The sequence below is a fragment of the Somniosus microcephalus genome, chromosome 13, assembly GCF_052327205.1.
Source record: "Somniosus microcephalus isolate GS21.2 chromosome 13, FLI_Smic_1.0, whole genome shotgun sequence".
NCBI lineage: Eukaryota > Metazoa > Chordata > Chondrichthyes > Squaliformes > Somniosidae > Somniosus > Somniosus microcephalus.
The window spans coordinates 6,199,737-6,225,309 of NC_140999.1; the positions used below are offsets into that span (position 1 = coordinate 6,199,737).

A 25,573-nucleotide genomic window follows, 5' to 3' on the forward strand; every position below is an offset into this window, starting at 1 on the left:
TTTTTCTATATATCAGGGAATTTTTAAATAAATTCATAAATGTAAACTTTTAATGGTCTCGTGCTGTTTCTCTCTGGAATTGGACCCTCTGCTGACTGAACTTGTCTTGGGAACGATATTTTCTCTGCCGCCCCCCCCCCCCCCCCCCTGGCCATTTAATGGTCAAACCCTCGTGCGCAAGCCTAGCCGTCATGTGTCAGTGGCTATTCCCCCTTGAAGGGGCATCACCAGCAAGTCTGAGCCTGTCCTCACCCAAGTTCCATTTTTTTTCCTTTGCAATGACCGTTATTTGCTTTTCAGTAAACCGTGTGCTTGTTAAGAAGAGGGGTTTCAATTCCGGACACCTTTGCACTTTTCACACCACTTGTTCACAACAGCTTGCATTTATATAGTGCCTAAAATGTCCCACGGTGCTTCACAGGAGCCTATTGGACAGCATTTGACACTGAGCCATAAAAGGAGACATGAGAGCAGATGACCAGAAGCTTGGTCAAAGAAGTAGGTTTTAAAGAGTGGCTTAAATGAGAAGAGAGGGGGGTCAACATTGAATGCTCCATGGTTCAGATACGGCACAGAGCTGATGCAGGGTAAACAACAATTGGCATTTCTATATCGCATTTAATGTAGCAAGTCATCCCAAGGCGCTTCACAGGAGCGATATCAATAAAAGAAATTCTGACATTGAGCCACATAAGGAGAGAGATACCAGGACATAAGAAATAGGAGCAGGAATAGGCCACTTGGCCCCTCGAGCCTGCTCCGCCATTCAATAAGATCATGGCTGATCTTGGGCTCAAAGCCACTTCCCTGCCCGCTCCCCGTAACCCTTCACTCCCTTATCTTGCAAAAATCTGTCTATCTCCACCTTAAATGTATTTAATGACCCAGCCTCCACAGCTCTCTGGGGCAGAGAATCCCTCAGAGAAGAAATTCCTCCTCATCTCAGTTCTAAAAGGGCGACCCTTTATTCTGAAACTATGCCCCCAAGTTCTAGATTTCCCCACAAGGGGAAACATCCTCTCTGCATCATCTACCTTGTCAAGCCCCCTCAGTATCTTTATATTTTTCAATAAGATCACCTCTCAATTCTTCTAAATTCCAATGAGTATAGGCCCAACCTGCTCAACCTTTCTTCATAAGTCAACCCCCTCATCTCCGGAATCAACCGAGTGAATCGTCTCTGAACTGCCTCCAATGCAAGTATATCGTTCCTTAAATAAGGAGACCAAAACTATACGCAGTACTCGAGGTGTGATCTCACCAATACCCTGTACAGTTGTAGCAGGACTTCCCTGCTTTTATACTCCAACCCCCTTGCAATACAGGCCAACATTCCATTTACCTTTTTGATTACTTGCTGTACCTGCATGCTAACTTTGTGTTTCATGCACAAGGATCCCCAGGCCCCTCTGAACTGTAGCATTTTGTAAAATCTCCATTAAATAATTTACTTTTTTATTTTTCCTGCCAAATTGGATAACCTCGCACTTTCCCACATTATACTCCATCTGTCAAATGTTTGCCCACTCACTTAGCCTGTCTATATCCCTTTGCAGATTCTTTGAGTCTTCTGCACAACTTGCCTTCCCACCCATCTTTGTATCATCTGCAAATTTGGCTACATTACGCTCGATCCCTTCATCCAAGTCATTAATGTAGATTGTAAATAGTTGAGGCCCCAGCACCGATCCCTGTGGCACCCCACTGCCAACCGGAAAAAGACCCATTTATCCCGACCCTCTGCTTTCTGTTAGTTAGCCAATTCTCTATCCATGCTAGTATAATACCCCCAACTCCGTGAGCTCTTATCTTATGGAGTGACCTTTTATGTGGCGCCTTATGGAATACCTTCTGGAAATCCAAATACACCACATCCACTGGCTCACCCTTGTCCACCCTGCTCATTACATCCTCAAAGAACTCCAGCAAATTTGTTACATGATTTCCCTTTCATATAACCATGCTGACTCTGCTTGACTACATTATGATTTTCCAAATGCCCTGCTACTGCTTCATGTGACCAAAAGCTTGGTCAAAGATGTAGGTTTTAAGGAGCATATTGAAGGAGAGGCGGAGAGGTTTAGGGAGGGAATTCCAGAGCTTGGGGGTCCAGGCAGCTGAAGGCACGGCCACCAATGGCAGAGTGATGAAAATCAGGGATGTGCAAGAGGCCAGAATTGGAGGAGCGCAGAGATCTCGGAGGATTGTCGGTCTGGAGGAGGTTAGAGAGATGGGGAGATAATGCTGCTTTTTATGTTGTGCTGACGCTGCCAAACTTGGGTGGAAACTGGGCTGGTAAATCTGGCAGCAGAAACTAAGTCCCAGGTGTCTGCAGTGGTGTCGGGCAACCACTCGTGTGTCATTTTTTGTCACAATGATGTAATGGGCGAGTGATGCAATAGGACTTGTGTTTAAAATGTTAAATGGATTCGATCGGGTAGATAGAGAGAAACGTTCCTCTGGGTGGGGGTGGGAAACAAGGGGGCAGAACTTTAAAATTAGAGCCAGGCCGTTCAGGGGTGATGTCAGGAAGCACTTCGTCACACACAGGGTGGTAGAAATCTGGAAAACTCTCCCCCAAAAAGCTGTTGAGGCTGGGGGTCAATTGAAAATGTCAAAACTGACTGATAGATTTTTGATTGGTAAGGGTATTCAGGGATATGAAACTAAGGCGGATAAATGGGGTTGAGGTACAGATGGGCCCTAAACTAATTGAATGGCGGAACAGGCCTGAGGGGCTGAATGGCCTATGTTCCTAATTTTATACGATTCAACGAGATCACCTTTCATTCTTCTGAATTCCAGAGAATATAGGCCCAGAAAAAAACAAGGTAATGTTTTGGCTGCAGAACCGTCACAGGAACCACACGATGGACACTTTTGTTCAGCCCCCACTTCCAGCTGCCCATTCCTTGGCACCAACTTGTGCAACTGCAGCAGATGCAGCACCTGTCCATTTACCACCTCCTCTCTCACTGTTGTCCTGGGCCCCAACACTCCTCCTATGTGAGGCAGCAGTTTACGTGTGCTCCCTCCAATCTAATAAAGACTTGCATTTCTATAGCGCCTTTCATGTCCTCAGGACGTCTCAAAGCGCTTTACAGCCAATGAAGTGCTTTTGAAGTGTAGTCACTGTTGTAATGTAGGAAACGCAGCAGCCAATTTGTGCACAGCAAGCTCCCACAAACAGCAATGTGATAATGACCAGAGCATCTGCTTTAGTGATGTTGGTTGAGGGATAAATATTGGCCCCAGGACACCGGGGAGAACTACCCCCTGCTCTTCTTCAAAATAGTGGCCATGGGATCTTTTACATCCGCCTGAGAGAGCAGACGGGGCCTCGGTTTAACGTTTCATCCAAAGGACGGCACCTCCGACAGTGCAGCACTCCCTCAGTACCGCACTGGGCGTGTCAGCGTAGATTTTTGTGCTCAACTCTCTGGAGCAGGGCTCGAACCCACGACCTTCTGACTCGGAGGCAAGAGCGTGCTGCCCACTGAGGCACGGCTGACAAGTGACATTCTTCAAAGTGAGCACAAAATGTTTTTTTTTAATTGAACAGCAGCATTATACCTTTTAGAGAGGGAGAAGAAATACTGTGGATCTAAAGAAGTCGATCATTCACCCCATTTTTGTTAGCCACGGCAGATCTCTCTTTTTAAGCCCAATTCCCTGTCTAGCTCCACACCCCTTAATACCCTTGCACCCTAAGTCTGACCCAGAGGTGGGAACGCTACCAGTGAGCGAAACACGCGCCCATCTTTTCACCCTTTTAACTATTTGTATATTTTCTTTGCTCTTTCTGTGCCTTTAGAAGAGTAAGAGGTGATCTCATTGAAACGTATAAAATTCTTACAGGGCTTGACAGGGTAGATGCTGAGAGGCTGTTTCCCCTTGGCTAGAGAGTGTAGAACTAGGGGGCATAGTCTCAGGATAAGGGTTTGGCCATTTAGGACTGAGATGAGGAGAGATTTCTTCACTGAGGGTGGTGAATCTTTGGAATTCTCTGCCTCAGAGGGCTGTGGAGGCTCAGTCATTGAGTATATTCAAGGCTGAGATTTTTGGATACTAAGGGAATCGAGGGATATGGAGATCGGGTGGGAAAGTGGAGTTGAGGTCGATGATCAGCCATGATCTTACTGAATGGCGGAGCAGGCTCGAGGGGCCGTATGGCCGACACCTCCTGTTTCTTATGTTCTCTTTACAGATGCTGGCTCGTGTGCTGTACATTTCCAGCGTTTTCAATTCTAATTAAGGTGTTTGGTGTGTCGATCTGATTTTTTTTGTTGTCTGATGCAACTTAATTTGGGAAAACAATCAATCCTGTCTCTCCCATTATGAAAAACGAAAACGTTTATTAAGCGACCTATTCTGGTTTCTAGCTTTTGCCATGTGCAGAGTTTGTGCTGTTCGAAGGGCCATCGATGGGAGTGATGTGAAATGCAGGAAATGGACGTGAACCATTGAAGATGCTGTAATTGGGGTAAGTTGTAGGCTTTTACTAGACGGATGAGCTAAGATAGGCTGAATGGCCTTCCTCGTGCATATCGATCGGGAATTTCATATCAGGTGGCAGCCAAACATTGGTCGCACCACAACAACCGCAGCATCTATATTTATACAGCACCTTTAACATAGTAAAACATCTCAAACAAAAATTTGACGCCAAGCCAAATAAGGAGATATTAGGGCAGGTGACGAGTTAGGTTTTAAGAGAGTCTTTAAAGGAGGAGAGAGAGGCGGAGAGGTTGAGGGAGGGAATTCCAGAGCTTAGGGCCCAGGTAGTTGAAGGCACGGCAGCCAATGGTGGAGCGATGGAAATCGGGGATGCTCAAGAGGGCAGAATTGGAGGAGCGCGGAGATCTCGGGGGGGCTGGAGGAGATTACAGGGTTTGGGAAGGGGCGAGGGCCATGGAGGGATTTGAAAACAAGGGTGAGTCAGACCGGGAGCCAATGTAGGTCAGCGAGCACAGGGGGTGATGGGTGAACAGGACTCGGTGCGAGTTGGGACACGGGGCAGTGAGCACGGGGTGATGGGTGAACGGGACTGGGTGTGAGTTAGGACACGGGGCAGTGAGCACAGGGGGTGATGGGTGAACAGGATTGGGTGTGAGTTAGGACACGGGGCAGTGAGCACGGGGTGATGGGTGAACGGGACTGGGTGCGAGTTAGGACACGGGGCAGTGAGCACAGGGGGTGATGGGTGAATGGGACTGGGTGTGAGTTAGGACACGGGGCAGTGAGCACGGGGTGATGGGTGAACGGGACTGGGTGCGAGTTAGGACACGTGGCAGTGAGCACAGGGGGTGATGGGTGAACGGGACTGGGTGTGAGTTAGGACACGGGGCAGTGAGCACAGGGAGTGATGGGTGAACGGGATTGGGTGTGAGTTAGGACACGGGGCAGCGAGCACGGGGTGATGAGTGAACGGGACTGGGTGTGAGTTAGGACACGGGGCAGAGAGCACGGGGTGATGGGTGAACGGGACTTGGTGTGAGTTAGGACACGGGGCAGTGAGCACAGGGGGTGATGGGTGAACGGGACTGGGTGTGAGTTAGGACACGGGGCAGTGAGCACGGGGTGATGGGTGAACAGGACTGGGTGTGAGTTAGGACATGGGGCAGTGAGCACGGGGGTGATGGGTGAACGGGACTGGGTGTGAGGACACGGGGCAGTGAGCACAGGGGGTGATGGGTGAACAGGACTCGGTGCGAGCTGGGACACGGGACAGTGAGCACGGGGTGATGGGTGAACGGGATTTGGTGCGAGTTGGGACACGGGGCAGTGAGCACGGGGTGATGGGTGAACGGGACTGGGTGTGAGTTAGGACACGGGGCAGTGAGCACAGGGAGTGATGGGTGAACGGGATTGGGTGTGAGTTAGGACACGGGGCAGCGAGCACGGGGTGATGAGTGAACGGGACTGGGTGTGAGTTAGGACACGGGGCAGTGAGCACAGGGGGTGATGGGTGAACGGGACTTGGTGTGAGTTAGGACACGGGGCAGTGAGCACGGGGTGATGGGTGAACGGGACTGGGTGTGAGTTAGGACACGGGGCAGTGAGCACAGGGGGTGATGGGTGAACGGGACTGGGTGTGAGTTAGGACACAGGGCAGTGAGCACGGGGTGATGGGTGAACAGGACTGGGTGTGAGTTAGGACATGGGGCAGTGAGCACGGGGGTGATGGGTGAACGGGACTGGGTGTGAGGACACGGGGCAGTGAGCACGGGGTGATGGGTGAACAGGACTCGGTGCGAGTTGGGACACGGGACAGTGAGCACGGGGTGATGGGTGAACGGGATTTGGTGCGAGTTGGGACACGGGGCAGTGAGCACGGGGTGATGGGTGAACGGGACTGGGTGCGAGTTAGGACACGGGGCAGTGAGCATGGGGTGATGGGTGAACGGGACTGGGTGTGAGTTAGGACACGGGGCAGTGAGCACGGGGTGATGGGTGAACGGGACTGGGTGTGAGTTAGGACACGGGGCAGTGAGCACGGGGTGATGGGTGAACGGGACTGGGTGCGAGTTAGGACACGTGGCAGTGAGCACGGGGTGATGGGTGAACGGGACTGGGTGTGAGTTAGGACACGGGGCAGTGAGCACGGGGCGATGGGTGAACGGGACTGGGTGTGAGTTAGGACACAGGGCAGTGAGCACGGGGTGATGGGTGAACGGGACTGGGTGTGAGTTAGGACACAGGGCAGTGAGCACGGGGTGATGGGTGAACGGGACTGGGTGCGAGTTAGGACACGGGGCAGTGAGCACGGGGTGATGGGTGAACAGGACTGGGTGTGAGTTAGGACATGGGGCAGTGAGCACGGGGGTGATGGGTGAACGGGACTGGGTGTGAGTTAGGACACGGGGCAGTGAGCACAGGGAGTGATGGGTGAACGGGATTGGGTGTGAGTTAGGACACGGGGCAGTGAGCACGGGGTGATGGGTGAACGGGACTTGGTGTGAGTTAGGACACGGGGCAGTGAGCACAGGGGGTGATGGGTGAACGGGACTGGGTGTGAGTTAGGACACGGGGCAGTGAGCACAGGGGGTGATGGGTGAACGGGACTGGGTGTGAGTTAGGACACAGGGCAGTGAGCACAGGGGGTGATGGGTGAACGGGACTGGGTGCGAGTTAGGACACGGGGCAGTGAGCACGGGGTGATGGGTGAACAGGACTGGGTGTGAGTTAGGACATGGGGCAGTGAGCACGGGGGTGATGGGTGAACGGGACTGGGTGTGAGGACACGGGGCAGTGAGCACAGGGGGTGATGGGTGAACAGGACTCGGTGCGAGTTGGGACACGGGACAGTGAGCACGGGGTGATGGGTGAACGGGATTTGGTGCGAGTTGGGACACGGGGCAGTGAGCACAGGGGGTGATGGGTGAACGGGACTGGGTGCGAGTTAGGACACGGGGCAGTGAGCATGGGGTGATGGGTGAACGGGACTGGGTGTGAGTTAGGACACGGGGCAGTGAGCACGGGGTGATGGGTGAATGGGACTGGGTGTGAGTTAGGACACGGGGCAGTGAGCACGGGGTGATGGGTGAACGGGACTGGGTGTGAGTTAGGACACGGGGCAGTGAGCACGGGGCGATGGGTGAACGGGACTGGGTGTGAGTTAGGACACAGGGCAGTGAGCACGGGGTGATGGGTGAACGGGACTGGGTGTGAGTTAGGACACAGGGCAGTGAGCACGGGGTGATGGGTGAACGGGACTGGGTGCGAGTTAGGACACGGGGCAGTGAGCACGGGGTGATGGGTGAACAGGACTGGGTGTGAGTTAGGACATGGGGCAGTGAGCACGGGGGTGATGGGTGAACGGGACTGGGTGTGAGTTAGGACACGGGGCAGTGAGCACAGGGGGTGATGGGTGAACAGGACTCGGTGCGAGTTGGGACACGGGACAGTGAGCACGGGGTGATGGGTGAACAGGACTCGGTGCGAGTTGGGACACGGGGCAGTGAGCACAGGGGGCGATGGGTGAACGGGACTGGGTGCGAGTTAGGACACGGGGCAGTGAGCACAGGGGGTGATGGGTGAACGGGACTGGGTGCGAGTTAGGACACGGGGCAGCAGAGTTTTGGATGAGCTGAAGTTTACGGAGGGTGGACGATGGGAGGCCGGCCCGGAGAGCATTGGAATAGTCGAGTCTGGAGGTAACAAAGGCATGGATGAGTGTTTCAGCAGCGGATTAGCTGAGGCAGGGGTGGAGACGGGCGATGTTAGGGGAAGATTTCCTATGGCAGAGAGGTCAATAACCAGGGGGCATAGATTTAAAGTAATTGGTAGAAGGATTAGAGGGGAGTTGAGGAGAACTTTTTTCTCCCAGAGGGTGGTGGGGGTCTGGAACTCACTGCCTGAAAGGGTGGTCGAAGCAGAAACACTCATCACGTTTAAAAAGTACTTGGATATGTACTTGAAGTGCCGTAACCTGCAGGGCTGCAGACCAAGAGCTGGAAAGTGGGATTAGGCTGGAGAGCTCTTTGTCGGCCGGCACAGATACGATGGGCTGAATGGACTCCTTCTGTGCCGTAAATTTCTATGATTCTATGAAGTAGGCGGTCTGGGTGATGGAGAGGATATGGGGTCGGTTGGTCATATTGTTATCATAGAATAATAGGGCACAGAAGGAGGTCATTCGGCCCATCATGCCTGTGCCTATGAGATTGGCCAAAGTTTCGTTATCTTTCAAATGGGCGAGGTAGTGGCACCACCATGGACTTCATGATTGCAAGGATGAATTGGACTTCTGCTTAAAAATAAATGCACCGAATTAAATTTGAGAAGTTTAATGGACACCGTGTTGGAAAATTGAATGGGTCAGGACCCTAATTTTGGCCTGGTGTAGAATCATAGAATAGAATCATAGAATGGTTACAGCACAGAAGGAGGCCATTCAGCCCATCAAGCCCATACTGGCTCTCTGCAAGAGCATTTCAGCCAGTTCCACTCCCCCTGCCCTTTCCCTGTGGCCCTGCAATTTTTTTTCCTTCAGGTACTTATCTAATTCCCTTTTGAAAGCCACAATTGAGTCTGCCTCAACCACCCTTTCAGGCAGTGCATTCCAGATCATAACCACTCGCTGCGTAAAAAAGTTTTTCCTCATGTCGCCTTTGGTTCTTCTGCCAATCACCTTAAATCTGTGTCCTCTGGTTCTCGACCCTTCTGCCAATGGGAACTGTTTCTCCCTATCTACTCTGTCAAGACCCATCATGATTTTGAACACCTCTATCAAATCTCCTCTCAATCTTCTCTGCTTTAAGGAGAACAACCCCAGCTTCTCAAGTCTCTCCATGTAACTGAAGTCCCTCATCCCTGGAACCATTCTTGTAAAAGTGTCAGGCGTGGCTCAGTGGGTAGCACTCTTGCCTCTGAATCAGAAGGCTGTGGGTTTGAGTCCCACTCCAGAGACTTGAGCCAGTAATGAGGGAGTGCTGCACTGTCAGAGGTGCTGCCTTTTGGATGAGACGTTAAACCGAGGTCCTGTCTGCCCTCTTGGGTGGACATAAAAGATCCCAGGGCACTATTTCGAAGAAGAGCAGGGGAGTTATCTGTGGTGTCCTGGCCAATATTTATATTTTAACCAACAACCCTGGGACTAGGGACAGGGTCACTGGCAAGGCTTGGAAGCTAAGCAGAGCCAGGCCTGGTTAGTACCTGGAGGGGTGACCATCAGGGAAGACCAGGTGCAGAAAGTCATGGAAGGAGCCCTGAGGAGGGGCGGTTGGTGAGAAGGTCACGGAAGGAGCCCCGGGAGGGGCGGCTGGTGAGCAGGCCCGGGCGTTGGGCTGAAGATTGTCGGACAGGAGGAATGGTGGAAATGGAATGGCGGCGCGCACAGACGCAGCGGCTTTGCTTCTCCCAGGACGGTGCTATTTATGTTTAATGTTAATATTATTTGTACTGGACTCATGGGAGCTTGCAAGATCGCATTTCGTTGTTCATGTACTTGTGCATTGTACAATGACAATAAAAGTTGAATTATTAATTATTATTAAAACAGATGATCTGGTCATTATCACATTGCTGTTTGTGGGAGCTTGCAAATTGGCTGCTGCGTTTCCTACATTACAACAGTGACTCCACTTCAAAAAGTACTTCATTGGCTGTAAAGCGCTTTGAGGCGAGGTCGTGAAAGGCGCTATATAAATGCAAGTCTTTCTTTCTAAATCTCCTCTACACCCTCTCTAAGTTCTTCACATCTTTCTTAAAGTGTGGTGCCCAGAATTGGACACACGAGTCCAGCTGAGGCCGAACCAGTGTTTTATAAAGGTAAGGCAATGACCCCACTTCTCACATCATTGGCGACTGAAAGTGAATTGTGGGACAGGACCCTGTTTACCGCTTTAAGAAACTCTGCACCTGTCAGCCTGTCCCGCCTTCCTCCATTCACAATAAGCAGTGAATAATGTCCCGCCCCATCCCACTCGCGGATTGGCCCGTGGGCCGGTATTTGTCCTGCGATTGGTCAGCCGCAACGTCAATCAGCCTAGCCCTCACGCTGGCCATCATGTTCGGGTGACGTCTGATGCAAAAATGCCTTTGAGAGATCGTTATTGGACGATTGCGGGGTGGGTGGGGTGTGATCGGAGGCGTACGGCTGATTGGACAATTTGGCTGTCAGTCATGAAATCCCGCCCACCGCCTTGATATCCCAGCTCCATCGATGATTGGTCCGATGGGCCCCCGGATTTCCGCTCTGCCATTGGTCAAAGCCAACTGTCAATCAGACCACCCTTCCACGATGTCCATCACGTCTGACGCAAGAGGGCCCGCCCCCCCATCTCTTTGAGCGATCGCTATTGGACGGTTCGGGTCGGCGCCCGCGGCTGATTGGACGGTGGGGCTGTCAGTCAGGTCCGCGGGCCGAGCTGGCATCCACTGAGGTGGAGGCGGACGCGGAAGCCGGCCTCCATTTTAAGCATTGTTACGGTGGAGAGAGGGGGAGATTCGGGTCATCGCTCCTAGCAACGGCAACCGGGCAAGAAAAGGAATTAAAAAAAATAACCCTTCCCTCTCCCCCCGCCCCTCAGATCCCGCATTATTTTTTGTGTTTAATCGACTCCCGTCAAGAAAAAAAAAACTTTCAAAAAAAAAGCGGTTCCCCAAGCCCGAGGCCTAACCTCACTCCCGAAGCCTCGGGCACGAGTAGGCGGGCAGTCCGTGCCGGCGCGCTTGGCAGCCGGCCTCCATGTGGCGCTGAAGCCGAAGTGGAATTTTTTTTTGTTGTTGGAAGAAAATAAAAACAAAAAAAGACACAGAAAGCGCCCGGAGCTCCTCTCCAAACCCTCTCCCCACCACATTCCCATTCCCCCCCCTCCCCAAAAAATACCATCATTGGAGGAAGCAGAGCAGCAGCCAAGTTACAGGTACCAGAGTAAGGCTGCAGCTGAATGTTGACTGCTTGCTGTGTGTCCAGAGTAGTTTGAGGGGAAAGGTTGGGGCAACAAACAAAAATAAACCCTCCAGCAATGCCTATTGCATTTGGAGCTGATCTGACAGGGTGAATGTGGACAGAATTTAAGGCAGCAAAACAGCTCAACCAACCCTTTTCTAAGGGAAGGTGGGAAAGGGATGTCATAAACTTCAAATTTTAAGCTGCAATAAGTTTGGAAAAATTTTTATTTAAACGGCTGAAGTTTTATGTTTTCTGAGTTTTTGAGATATATAAAATCTTCCAACTTTAAGCTGCAATAAGTTTGGTGAAACTTTTTTTTAAAGGCTAAAGTTCTATGTTGTTTGAGTTTAAGAAGTTATAAAATTGCTGCAAGTTTTGGTGGTTTTGATGTATTTAAAAAAAAAGTTACTTAATGCAAACTTTTATTTTGTTCTGTTTGCGGTTTTGTGATTTTTCTCTGTTTGCAATGTCGAGTGTTATGAGGGTTGAGCTTTGCCTTAGAAAGTTTTAATCCAGAATTGTAAATATTTTCAGGTTTGGGAGCCATGTAGAAAATACATTGGTTTTAAGTTATCTAGTTATTTAAAAAAAAAAAAAATTGGGTACAACTTTTGATGTAAAAACTCGTGGAAATGTTTGGTCATGAGCGGTTGACTTGGTGTTAAAAGGTTGGGCGCTTTGGATGATTCTCTGCAGTTGTTCAGATGTGTGTTAATGGGGAGGGGAAAATGCTGATCTTTCTGATTTGAGAAAGAAAGACAGACTTGCATTTATACAGCGCCTTTCACGGCCACCGGACGTCCCAAAGCGCTTTGCAGCCAATGAAGTACTTTTTGAAGTGTAGTACCTGTTGCAATGTAGGAAATGTGGCAGCCAATTTGTGCACAGCAAGCTCCCACAAACAGCAATGTGATAATGACCAGATCATCTGTTTTTGTTATGCTGATTGAGGGATAAATATTGGCCAGGACACCGGGGAGAACTCCCCTGCTCTTCAGAATAGTGCCATGGGATCTTTTACGTCCACCTGAGAGGGCAGACGGGACCTCGGTTTAACAGCACCTCTGACAGTACAGCGCTCCCTCACTACTGCACTGGCGTGTTGGCCTAGATTTTTGTGCTCAAGTCTCTGGAGTGGGACTTATACCCATAACCTTCTGACTCAGAGACGAGTGTGCTACCAACTGAGCCACTGGCTGACAGGAAGTTCTGGCGAGCTCTCAAGAACAATGAGGCGTAGTTGGTCTCGAAGTTGTGGAAAAAAATTACTGACCTTCACGGCAGTGTTAGACAGCGCAATCAGCATTGAATGCACTGTCCAGGGCTCAAAATAATGGGAGTCAGGCAGTAAAAGATTTACAAAAACATTGAGTCTGTCTTTAATGAGTTTTACATAGGATATACGGCACAGAAACAGGCCATTCGGCCCAACCAGTCCATGCTGGTGTTTATGCTCCACTCGAGCCTCCTCTCGTCTTTCTCGTCTAACTCTATCAGCATAACCCTCTATTCCCTTCTCCCTCATATGCTTATCTGATCGCCCCTTAAAGGGATCAAGGGATATGGGGAGAAGGCAGGGACAGGGTACTGAGTTTGGATGATCAGCCATGATCTCATTAAATGGCAGAGCAGGCTCGAGGGGCCGAATGGCCTACTCCTCCTATCTTCTATGTTTCTATCTATACTTTTCGCTTCAACTGCTCCCTGTGGTAGCGAGTTCCTCATTCTCGGCACTCTCATCCGAGATGCTTTGGGACTGAGTTCCACAATCGCCAAGTGACTCTGTTTTAATACTTGAGTGTCTGCGGTGTTTTGTATGGAGAATCACAAAACTGTCCTGTATGAAAACTATGGGGTCCCATCACAAACCTTTTTTTAATGCATTCAAGGTGTCCAAATACCTGGAGACTTTTACAGCCCTCTAACCGCTCTCTCGGCCAAAGTATCTGCTTACGAATTTGGAGCTTTCCCGTTGGGAATGTCAAGGTTGGCCTTTTTGTTGTACCTTGTTTAGTTGTCACCATCACCACTCGGTATTACAGGAAGGTGTGGTATCATCATTCAAGGTTGTGGGTGCAATGGGCTCAGCTGACAGGAAGCGAGGGTTTTATTGAGAATGATGGTATTTTCTAGCACTGTGGGCCCCTTGTGTCGTCAAGTTTCTGTCTGGATTGGGAGTGTGATTTATACATTATTAGCAGCAACAGCTCGGTTTACTGGCCGTGAGTTGTTTTTTTATAGCAGTGTACAGGACGGTAATTTGTATCAAGAAGGCAAATCCGGGAATACCACTTCAAATTAAACGACGGCAGTAGCATAAGGGGGGAGTGAGAAGCATGGATCAAAACCCCTGGAATCTATTCGATGAAGCATTTGAATGGCGTGGAAGGAAGATGGGGCGAAGGGTTGTCGGGCCTTTCTGGGTGGATAGGCTGGTTGGCCTCCCTCATCTATATCTATCTTGTGAACACTTTATAAAAATTTTTTTTTTTTTTAAAGTGATTAAAAGAGCTCCGGTCCTTAATTTAACACTGGTAGATTTATGATTTTAGCCAAATGCAAATTTAGTTTAGAAACTGCGGTGATGTTAGTGGATGGGTACTTGGCATGCTTCGGTGGAGTTCCTTTGCTATTTTAGTAGAAGCGTTCATCCCTTTAAACAGGTAAGTGTCTGCGTAAAATAGTTGAGAAATGGCCATCGCACCATATTGTTAAAAGTAACTTCTAGGATCGTACTTATTTAAAAAAAAAAAAAAAAAAAAAAAAATTTACAAGTAGCTGTTGTGCTCCTGCCCTACCAGGTTGAGGATTTTATGTTGAGCAGAGGCACACCGAATGAGTGTGTGTTCGCACACTTTACCCGGCAGAGAGGTTTACAGCAACGGGGTTCATCTGACCTGCTGTTTGATACGAAGAAAAGAAAGACTTGCATTTCTGTAGCGCCTATCACGACCACTGGACGTCCCAAAGCGCTTTACAGCCAATGAAGTACTTTTTGAAGTGTTGTCGCTGTTGAAATGTCGGAAACGCAGCAGCCAATCTCGGCCCAGCAAGCTTCCACAAGCAGCAATGCCATGATGACCAGATAATCTGTCTTAGTGATGTTGATTGAGGGATGAATATTGGCCCAGGACATCGGAGAGAACTCCCCAGCTCCTCTCCAAAATAGTGCTGTGGGATCTTTTACATCCACCTGAGAGGGCAGACGGGGCCTCGGTTTAACGCCTCATCCGAAAGACGGCACCTCCGACAGTGCAGCACTCCCTCAGCACTGCACTGGGAGTGTCAGCCTAGATTTCTGTGCTCAAGTCTCTGGAGTGGGACTTGAACCCACAAACCTTCCGACTCAGAGGCGAGAGTGCGGCCCACTGAGCCACGGCTGATACAGGGCCACTTCAAGTAGAAGCAGTTCTGTCATAACGTTGGGGCTGTGGGCTGTTCCCCGTTCTTATTACTGGGCAGATTCTACAGCACTGGTGGTAACAGATTTGTGCCTGCAGTTGTCTCAAATCAAGATACTGCTTTCTTGTTTCGGAAGGATTGTTAGTCCAAAACTAGGGGCCATCAATATAAGACAGTCACTAATAAATCCAATAGGATTCAGGAGAAACTTCTTTACCCAGAGAGTGGTGAGAATGTGGAACTCGCTCCCACAGGGAGTGGTTGAGGTGAATAGTATAGATTCATTTAAGGGGAAGCGGGATAAGCACGAGGGAGAAAGGAATAGAAGGATATGCTGGTAGGATTAGATGAAGAGGGATGTGAGGAGACTCGTGTGGAGGATAAACACCGGCACGGACCAGTGGGGCCAAATGTTTCTGTGCTATAAATTCTATGCAGGTGAGCAAGTGAAGACCGTGTTGCTGGCCTGGGTGAGTGGGCTGAGCTCTCAATGCACACTCGGCCAGGAGAAACCGGTTACTAGCACGGGCACGACTGCACTAGCCCACCTTGTGTCGTGGGTCTCTGCCTCTCTGAATCGGCATTGCTTCATTTCCATGACGTTGCAGCGGGTCAGCGCTGCCCGCTGTCAGACGCACAAAGCGACCTTGTAAAAGCAAATGGGTCTCTCTGATTTTAGGAACTACCCCAGCAGTTCTTCCTCCACTTGTGTCAGCCGTGGCTCAGTGGGCAGCAACACTCGCCTCTGAGTCGGGAGGTCGTGGGTTCAAGTTCCACTCCAGAGACTTGAGCACAAAAATCTAGGCTGACGCTCTAATGCAATACTGCGGGAGTGCTGCACTGCCGTCTTTCGGATGAGATGTTAAACTGAGGCCCCATCTGGCCTCTCGGGTGGACATAAAAGATCCCACGGCACTATTTTGAAGAAAAGCAGGGGAAGTTCTCCCCGGTGTCCTGGGGCCAATATTTATCTCTCAGTCAACATCACTAAAAGCAGATGATCTGCTCATTATCACATTGCTGTCTGTGGGAGCTTGCTGTGCCCAAATTGGCTGCTGTGTTTCCTACATTACAACAGTGACTACACTTCAAAAAGTACTTCATTGGTTGTAAAGTGCTTTGGGATGTCCAGTGGTAGTGAAAGGCGCTATAGAAATGCACTTCTTTGCACTTAACTCTTGTTTACTACGCCCACCGAATCTGTGCACTTGATGTTTTAGGTTAAGCGTTAACAGCAGCTGTGAGTTTGTGGAATTATCCTGTTTATGCTGAGACGCGGTGCCGTATCCAGAACCCATCATTAAAATCTCTGGGTGGTTTTAATGCTGCTAAGTTCTGCTGCCAAACAGTCCGTACCTTTATGCAAAATAATATTTGTATATCAGAACAATGCTGCCACGAGCAGTGTTGTCGGTGGGAAGGTTTTGAATGAGTTGTCAAACCAGTTGTGACTACCTGATGGGTAAATGTGACCTATCACGCAGTACGGAACCATAGGTAGGTCCCGGGTTTGACCGCTGCAATATTGAGCTGGCTGATTGGGATTTACGGTACTGAATCTGGTGTGGGCTCCCACTGGTCTGCACATTGATCTGTCCCATCTAGCTGTGTGTTTTGTATTGGGTTGGCAATATTGTCGCAGTGTTAATACGTCTGTGATGCAACACCGGAGTCCTTTTTTGATCTGGGTTGTGAAGCCTGATGCCACCCCCGGTGTAGAGCCTGTAACCAGCGCAGGACATTTGGTTTCTCCATGGCGAGTGTGAGCAGTGGGCGCGTGAGTGCTAGCAACTTCAGATAAAACCAGCGGCTCACAGTGATGGTGGATTCCCCAGTTTTCAAGTCAGCAAGCGCTGAGGTTGATAACTGCGTGTCCCAGCGTGTCTTGGTTCACACCTCGTGGCCATCCTGACCATAAGACTCCCTCGAAGACTCGGTGCAGTGTTGAACCTGCTCAGCGGGTGAAAGCAGTGAAGGTGGTCAGTTAGCAGTGGATGGGGCTGATCGTATCTTTGCTTCCTCTCTGAGGCCGTCCGCTCTTTCAACTTTCCTGTAAAGTTTCCTCACACGCGTGGTATGGATATTGTGTATGGATGTCCCATTTTTATCCCTAATATGTTCTCTCCCCTCCATGCTCCCCCACCCCACCCCACCCAACCTAATTCCTGTCCTGAAGGCATTGTACTGGGATGCACTTTCAGGAGTACCAGGGATCTCTGATCCCTCGCTGGCATTTCTACTGTGAAAGGCATCACAACCGAACCTGACATTGGCCTCAACTTGTGCACTTTCCAGATGTTGATGACTGAATGGCAGTCGTGAGCAGCTTCCCTAACCGGATTCCCCCCCCCCCCCCCCCCCCCCCCCACCTCTCCTTCCAGCCCAGGGGAACTGAAGCCAGCTCCAGCACTGCAACCGGTGCTCTGGGGTGGGGCCAGCAGACTTGACACGGACCAGGAAATAAACTTCTGGTCAGTATCACTCGACAGCCTTTACCAGGTGAGCCATCGGAGCTGTGCTCCACTGTACACTATTTCTTTATATGATATTGTGAAGAAGGAAGTGCTTGTGGTTTGGCTTTTATTAACTCCGTGTGTGCCTGTGTGCATTTTTTTTTTGTACTGGCAAGCATCTGAATCGACCTAAAATTGGGACCATCACCTGAGGTTGGATCTGTTAAAGCCTGTGCCAATTTGGGAATGGGAGAATATTTAGTGGAAAGAGCAGGTTGGATTTTAGGGGTAGGTGTGGCTCATTTTGCCTTTTTGAACAAGGTGCTTGCTGGTGACAGTGGTGTCCATTGGAACATACCTAGGAACAGGAGGAGGCCATTTAGCCCCTCCAGCCTGTTCTGCCATTCAACGGCTGATCTGTGACCTAACTCCATATCCCTGCCTTCGCCCCGTATCCCTGAATACCTTTGGTTAACAAAAATCTTATCAATCTCAGCTTTAAAATTATCAATTGATCTAGCATCAATTGCAGGTTGCGGAAGAGAGTTCCAAACTTCTACCACCCTTTGTGCGTAGAAGTGTTTCCTAATTTCATTCTTGAAAGGCCTGGCTCTGATTGTTAGACTGTTCTGTTAGAAAGTTTGCTGTTTACCTCCCAGGTTTAGTTTCCCCTGGCCTACGTTGTTAGCTGATCTGATTTAAGGTGACACATTTTTGCCGTTGGAGCCACTGGATGAGGTAGGGGCAAAATCTGCCAGGTCTTCTGGAGAATTAATTGAGGTGTATAAAATTATGAGGGGCCTAGATAGAGTGGATAGGAAGGACCTATTTCCCTGAGCAGAGGTCAATAACCAGGGGGCAGAGATTTAAAGTAATTGGTAGAAGGATTAGAGGGGAGTTGAAGAGATCTTTTTTCACCCAGAGGGTGGCGGGGGTCTGGAACTCACTGCCTGAAAGGGTGGTAGAGGCAGAAACCCTCATCGCATGTAAAAAGTACTTGGATATGTACTTGAAGTGGTGTAACCTACAGGGCTACGGACCAAGAGCTGGAAAGTGGGATTAGGCTGGAGAGCTCTTCTTCAGCCGGCACAGACACGATGGGCCGAATGGCCTCCTTCTGTGTTGTGAATTCTATGATTCTCCTGATTTACTATTCAGTGCCTCCTGCCAGCAAGTGTGTGTGTGTGTTGGGCCAGGACAGAATCAGCCTCTGCTATGATCAATTAGGCCAATGACGCTGTCAAAGGATCTTGGGGGTGGGATGTCTACTTGGACAAGGTACAGGAGGGTGATGGGTGCTGGGGGAGTCGGACCCCAGCGAGGCTCAGCTCCTCGAGGAGAGGAGACTTGTAAACTGGCATTCCAAGCTTGCATATTGTTGTTTTAAATAGATCTTGCCAGTAATTATAAAGCTAACACATCCCACATGTGTACGGCCCTTTGTGGTTACTGTCTGCCTCGTCCAAGTTATGAGGCTCAAAATTGCTGGTCCTCGGGAGAAGTTGGAGTTCCATCACATGCGGTGACTGTGTATTAGGCAGCAAGTTACAACAACTGATTGGAACACCTCTCTTTTGACCCCACCCCCCTTCTCATGCTGAGAGATTGTTTTCTCCTGGCTGGAGAGTCGAGAACTAGTGGTCACAATCTCAGGATAAGAGATGAGAAATGTCTTCACTCAGAAGGTGGTGAACCTTTGGAATTCTCTGCCCCAGAGGCCCATGGATGCTCAGTCGTTGAGTTCATTCAAGGCTGAGATCGATAGGTTTTTGGACTCGAGAGGAATCGAGGGATATGGGGATCGAGCGGGAAAGTGGAGTTGAGGTCGAAGACCAGCCACGATCTTATTGAATGGCGGAGCAGGCTCGAGGGGCCGTATGGCCGACTCCTGCTCCTAATTCTTATGTTCAACAGGGCGTAGCGAGGTTTACGGTTTCAATTTCTCTTCAAACCTCTGAGTTCACACTTTGTTGCATTTGCAGCTGGTGCTGAGCAGGGGCCTGGCTGCCCACAGTGGGGGAGCGGGGGGGATAGTCGCCAGAGGCTTGCTCAGCTGACTGTACCTGCCGTGAAGCCAACACCAAAAATCTGTCTTTTTTTAAGCGTTCCTTTGTTGCCAATCGCATTCTTTTCCAAACACTTTCCAAATCTTCATAAATTCCCCTCCTCCTTGCAGCCCACACACTGCAGTCTACTCCTCTTCATTCAAAGTTCCTTAGTTCAAATTATCTGATTTTTTTTCATACATCTACATTCCCAATTTGCTATATTGCTCAGTTCAGACAACTGACCACTGATTCCAACCCCCCCGGCCATTGTCGCAGGCTCAACCAGACTGTTGGCAATCTGGCCGTGCTATTCGACCCCCAGCTGAGCCTCCGACCTCCTGTACGCTCCATCGCAAAGACTGCCCACTTTCTCCTGCCTCCGCCCATTGTCACTGAAACCCTCGTCCAAGTCTTTTTTTTACCTCCAGACTCGACAATTCCCAGTCTCCACCCTCCAGAAACTTCAGCTCACCGAAAACTCTGCTGCCCGTATCCTATCCCGCACACCCATCACGCCTGTGCTTGTTAACCTACATCGGCTCCCGGTTCCCCAACGCCTCAAATTTTAAATTGTCCTCCCCGTGTTTAAATCTCTTCATGGTGTTGCGCCTCCCTATCTCCGTAACTTCCTCCAGCCCTGCACCCCCAGAACTCTCCATTTGTCTAACGCCCTCTTGCGCATTGCAAGCCCCCTCCCCTTCTGATCACCATTGGCAGCCGTGCCTTCATCAGTCTAGGCCCCTCGCACTGGAACGCCCTCCCTAAACGTCTTTGCCTCTCCACCTCCCTCTTCTGAAACTCCATAATTTTTCACCCCACCTGAAACCTTTGTGCGGTATTAAACTGTCTTGTGATGATTTTTAAAATAATCAGTAAACTAGCACGGTGGCATAGTGGTTAGCACTGTTGCCTCACAGCGCCAGGGACCCGGGTTCGAATCTGGTCTCGGGCGACTGTCTGTGTGGAGTTTGCACATTCTCCCTGTGTTTGCGTGGGTTTCCTCCGGGTGCTCCGGTTTCCTCCCACAGTCCAAAGATGTGCGGGTTAGGTTGATTGGCTATGATAAATTGACCCTTAGTGTTAGGGGGATTAAATATGTGGGGTTACGGGGATAGGGTGGGATATGTGTTGGTGTAGGGGTTACGGGGATCGGGTGGTATATGTGTCGGTGCAGGCTCGATGGGCCGAAATGGCCTCTATCTGCACTGTGGGGTTTCTGTGATTCTGTGATATAGGTGAAAATTGAAAAGTGCTATGCATGCAGTTTCTGTACGTGAGAAACATGACGTATTTCAGGGGAAGCTAGCTAAACACGTGAGGGAGAAAGGGATAGAAGGATATGCTGATGGGGTGAGATGAAGATGGGCGGGAGGAGGCGCGTGTGGAGCAGAAACACTGGCACGGACCATTTGGGCCGAATGGCCTGTTTCTGGGCTGTAAAATCGATGTAATTCTCCTTTTAAAACCGTCCTTAAAACCTACCTTTTTGACTAAACCTTCGGTCACCCCTCCCAGTAACTCCTCCTTCGTCTCATGACTAAACCTTTGGTCACCCCTCCCAATAACTCCTCCTTCGTCTCAGCACCTGATTAAGCCTCTTCGGATGTTTTTTTCTACGTTAAATACAAATAATTGTTAATTTAACGAGTTCAAAAGGTGAGTATACAAGTAGACTACCCTTTATCCGAACTTCCGAAACCCTCTAAAAACCAAGGTTTTTTCGGTCAGCGTAAGTCGTGCGCACGACATGACCAGAGTGGCGCACGACTTACGCTGAGCAGAGGGTCAGCGTAAGTCGTGCGCACGACCCCCTGCCGACGCGGACCCCCGCCGACCCACCTTCCGAAATTTTCCGAAAACCGAAACACGGCTGGTCCCGAGGTTTTCGGATAAAGGATAGTCTACCTGTACTGTAATTAATTTGGAGCTCAAATATGCCAACTTGCATTTATATAGCCTTTAATGTAAAGTGTCATCATAAATAGAAAATGTACATTGAGCCAGGTAACATAGGAGTCGGCCATTTGGCCTTTCGAGCCTGCTCCGCCATTGAATAAGATCAATACTGATCCTCTACCTCAACTCCACTGCCCCGCACTATCCCCATATCCCTTGATTCCCTTAATATCCAAAAATTTATCACTCTCTGTCTTGAATATACTCAACAACCTAGCATCCACAGCCCTCTGGTAGGGAGAGATTAGAAGGGGTGACTGAAAGCTTGATCAAAGAGATGAGTCTTGGGGATTTAAAAGCTGGAGTGGGAGGTGGGGAAGTTTAGGACCCTTAAAGTTCTGATGGAGTTCAGGGCATGGGGGCATGCACAGAACGGATGAAAACGTTTGGGAAGGAATGTCGGGCTGGAAGAATTTGCAGAGATATGGTGGGTGAAGTCTGGAGGCATTTCTAGATGAGGGTGACCCTTTTGAAATGGATGCTTGGAGGATGGGGCGATGGCATCAGTCAGCGAGGACAGTGGTGATGGGGACTTCAAACGGGGCAGGATCGGGGCAGCAGAGTTTTAGACAAGTTGGTGTTCATGGAGCATAAGAGACCAGCAAAGAGAGTCGTCGAGGCTGGAGGTGATGGAAGCATGTATAAGGATTTCAGCAGCTTAGGGCCTGAGCAGCATTTAATTTCAATTCAGATGAAACATTCAAAACAGATTAACACAAGCAAGTAAAGTCACGGCTGGAGGACTGAAACAATTATAAGTGCACTTCAGTAAGCCCCCCATTCCTGTAAGCTTCAGGACGCATTCTCAAATCCCCCTCCCACCAGCATGCGTACTCTACGTGATGGCTCCGTAGCAGCTGTTTGGCATGGCTGATGACAGGATTGGAACTAATCCAGGGTTTGTGAGTGAGCTGGGGAGGGGGGGAAATAGATTGTGCCCCCAAAATTCAAAATGTAAACAATGGCTGAGAGGTAGCAAGCTTGCCTCCTTGAGTCAGGAGGCATAGGTTTAAAGCCCTCTTCAGATTGAGCACATGATCTAGGCTGACACTTCAATGCAGTACTGAGGGAGTGCTGCATTGTCAGGTGCCAACTTTCAAATGTGATGTTAAACCGAGGCCCAGTCTGCCTGTTCAGGTGTATGTAAAGTTGCCACTTGAAGTGGAGCAGGGAACCCATCCTCCAGCCCTACGACCCTTCAAGATCTCTGCGCTCCTCCAATTCTGGCCTCTTATGCAACCCCGATTTTCATCACTCCACCATTGGCGGCCGTGCCTTCAGCTGCCGAGGTCCTAAGCTCTGGAATTCCCTCCCTAAACCTCTCCGCCTCATCACCTCTCTTCTCCTTTAAGACGTTCCTTAAAACCTACCTCTTTGACCAAGCTTTTGGTCACTTCCAATACCTCCTTATGTGGCTCAGTGTCAGATTTTGTTTGCTAACACTCCTGTGAAGCGCCTTGGGACATTTTACCATGTTAATGGCGCTATAATAAATGCAAATCGTATGTAAAGTTGCTATTTGAAGTGCGGCAGGGAGTCCCTCGAGTATCCCAGCCAACATTCCTCCCCTGACCACCTCCTAAAACAGACTAACTGGTCATTGATCTCATTCATTGTTTGTGGTAATTGCTGTGCACAAACTGGCTGCCATGTTTGCCTAAATGATAGGTGATTGCATTTCAAAAGTAATGAGCTGGCTGTGAAGAGCTTTGAACATAAGACGTAGGAGCAGGAGTCGGTCATTTGGCCCCTCGAGCCTGCTCCGCCATTCAATAAGATCATGGCTGATCTGATCTTGGCCTCAACTCCACTTCCCTGCCCGCTCCCCATAACCCTTGACTCCCTTATCGTTCAAAAATCTGTCTATCTCCACTTTAAATATATTCAATGACCCAGCCTCCACAGCTCTCTGGGGCAGAGAATTCCACAGATTTACGACCCTCTGAGAGAAGAAATTCCTCCTCATTTCCGTTTTAAATGGGTGCCCCCTTATTCTGAAATTATGCCCCGAGTTCTAGATTTCCCCACGAGGGGAAACATCCTCTCTACATCTACCCTGTCGAGCCCCCTCAGAATCTTATATGTTTCAATAAGATCACCTCGCATTCTTCTAAATTCCAATGAATATAGGCCCAACCTTTCCTCATAAGACAACCCCTTCATCTCCGGAATCAACCTCGTGAACCTTCTCTGAACTGCCTCCAATGCAAGTATATCCTTCCTTAAATAAGGAGACCTAAACTGTACGCAGTACTCCAGGTGTGGTCTCACCAATGCCCTGTACAGTTGTAACAGGACCCCTACTTTTATACTCCATTCCCTTTGCGATAAAGGCCAACACTCCATTTGCCTTCCTAATTACTTGCTATACCTGCATGCACTTTTTGTGATTCATGTACAAGGACCCCCAGATCCCTCTGTACCGCAGCATTCTGTAATGTCTCCCCATTTAAATAATTAGCTTTTTTATTTTTCCTACCAAAGTGGATAACCTCACATTTTCCCACATTATGCTCCATCTGCCAGATTCCTGCCCACACACTTAGCCTGTCGATATCCCTTTGGAGGTTCTTTGCGTCCGCCACACAATTTGCTTTCCCACCCATCTTTGTATCATCAGCAAATTTGGCTACAGTGCACTCGGTCCCTTCATCCAAATCATTAATATAGATTGTAAATAGTTGAGGCCCCAGCACTGATCCCTGTGGCACCCCACTAGTTACAGTTTGCCAACCTGGAAATGACCCATTTATCCTGACTCTCTGTTTTCTGTTAGTTAGCCAATCCTCTATCCATGCTAATATATTACCCCCAACCCCGTGATCTCTTATCTTGTGTAGTAACCTTTTATGTGGCACCTTATCGAATGCCTTCTGGAAATCCAAATACACGACATCTACTGGTTCCCCCTTTATCCACCCTGCTTGTTACACCCTCAAAGAACTCCAGCAAATTTGTCAAACATGATTTCCCTTTCAAAAAACCACGCTGACTCTGCTTGACTATATTATGATTTTCTAAATGTCCTTCTATCACTTCCTTAATGATGGACTCCAGCATTTTCCCAATGACAGATGTTAGGCTAACTGGTCGATAGTTGCCTGGTTTCTGTCTCCTTCCTTTCTTAAATAGGGGCGAGACATTTGCGGTTTTCCAGTCCGCTGGGACCTCTCCAGAATCCAGGGAATTTGGGTAGATTACAACCAATGCATCCACTATCTCTGCAGCCACCTCTTTTAAGACCCTTAAAGTTCTGATGGAGTTCAGGGCATGGGGGCATCGGGTCCAGGGGACTTGTCCACCTTTAGTCCCATTAGTTTGCCTAGTACTTTCCCTCTAGTGATAGTGATTGTTTTAAGTTCCCCCCCCCCCCCCCCAATTGCCCCTTGATTATCCATTATTGGGATGCTTTTAGTGTCTTCTACCGTGAAGACCGATACAAAATATTTGTTCAAAGTCTCTGCCATTTCCCTGTTTCCCATTATTAATTCCCCAGACTCTTCCTCTAGGGGACCAACGTTTACTTTAGCTACTCTCTTCCTTTTTATATACCTGTAGAAGCTCTTACTGTCTGTTTACTCTCATAAGCTATCTTCTCTGTCATTTTTTTAGTTGTCCTTTGCTGGTTTAAAAAATTTTCCCAATCCTCTGGCCTTCCACTATTCTTCGCAACATTGTATGTTTTGTTTTCAATTTGATACCATCCTTAACTTCCCTAGTTAGCCACGGATGGTTCATCCTTCTCTTAGAGTCTTTCTTTCTCACTGGAATATATCTTTGCTGAGAGTTATGAAATATCTCCTTAAATGTTTGCCACTGTTTTTCTACAGTCTTACCCTGTAATATATTTTCCCAGTCCACTTTAACCAAGTCTGCCATCTAACCTTTGTAATTACCTTTATTTAAGTTCAGGACACTAGTTTGAGACCTAGCTTTCTCACCCTCAAACTGAATTTGAAATTCTACCATGCTATGATCACTCTTCCCAAGAGGATCCTTCACTTCGAGATCATTAATTATTCCAGCCTCGTTACACATTACAAGATCTAAAATAGCCTTCTCCCTGGTTGGTTCCATAACGTATTGTTCCAAGAAACCATCCCTTATACACCCCAAGAACTCTTCCTCAAGTCTATCTTTGCCAATTTGCTTTGTCTAATCAGTATGAAGATTAAAATCTCCCATGATTATAGCCATACCTTTCTTACAAGCCTCTATTATTTCTTGATTTATACTCTGTCCTACAGTGTGGCTACTGTTTGGGGGCCTGTAGACCACTCCCACCAGTGACTTCTTACCCATATTATTTCTTATCT

General features: G+C 49.0%; 1 protein-coding gene across 9 annotated transcripts in view; it reads left to right on the top strand.

Moving 5' to 3' along the window:
• The window catches only part of gatad2ab (GATA zinc finger domain containing 2Ab), a 183,502-nt gene that overhangs the window by 9,214 nt on the left and 148,715 nt on the right, over positions 1–25,573 (top strand). For 3 of the 9 annotated variants that reach the window (XM_086004405.1, XM_086004409.1, XM_086004415.1), the window contains exon 1: positions 10,897–11,369. The exons of 1 other annotated variant lie outside the window; for it this stretch is intronic. The gene's annotated coding sequence lies outside the window, so the exon portion shown is untranslated. Of the gene's footprint in view, positions 1–10,895; positions 11,370–25,573 lie in introns of those variants that run through there. 5 more of the 9 variants (XM_086004410.1, XM_086004412.1, XM_086004414.1 and 2 more) reach the window with 3 other exon arrangements.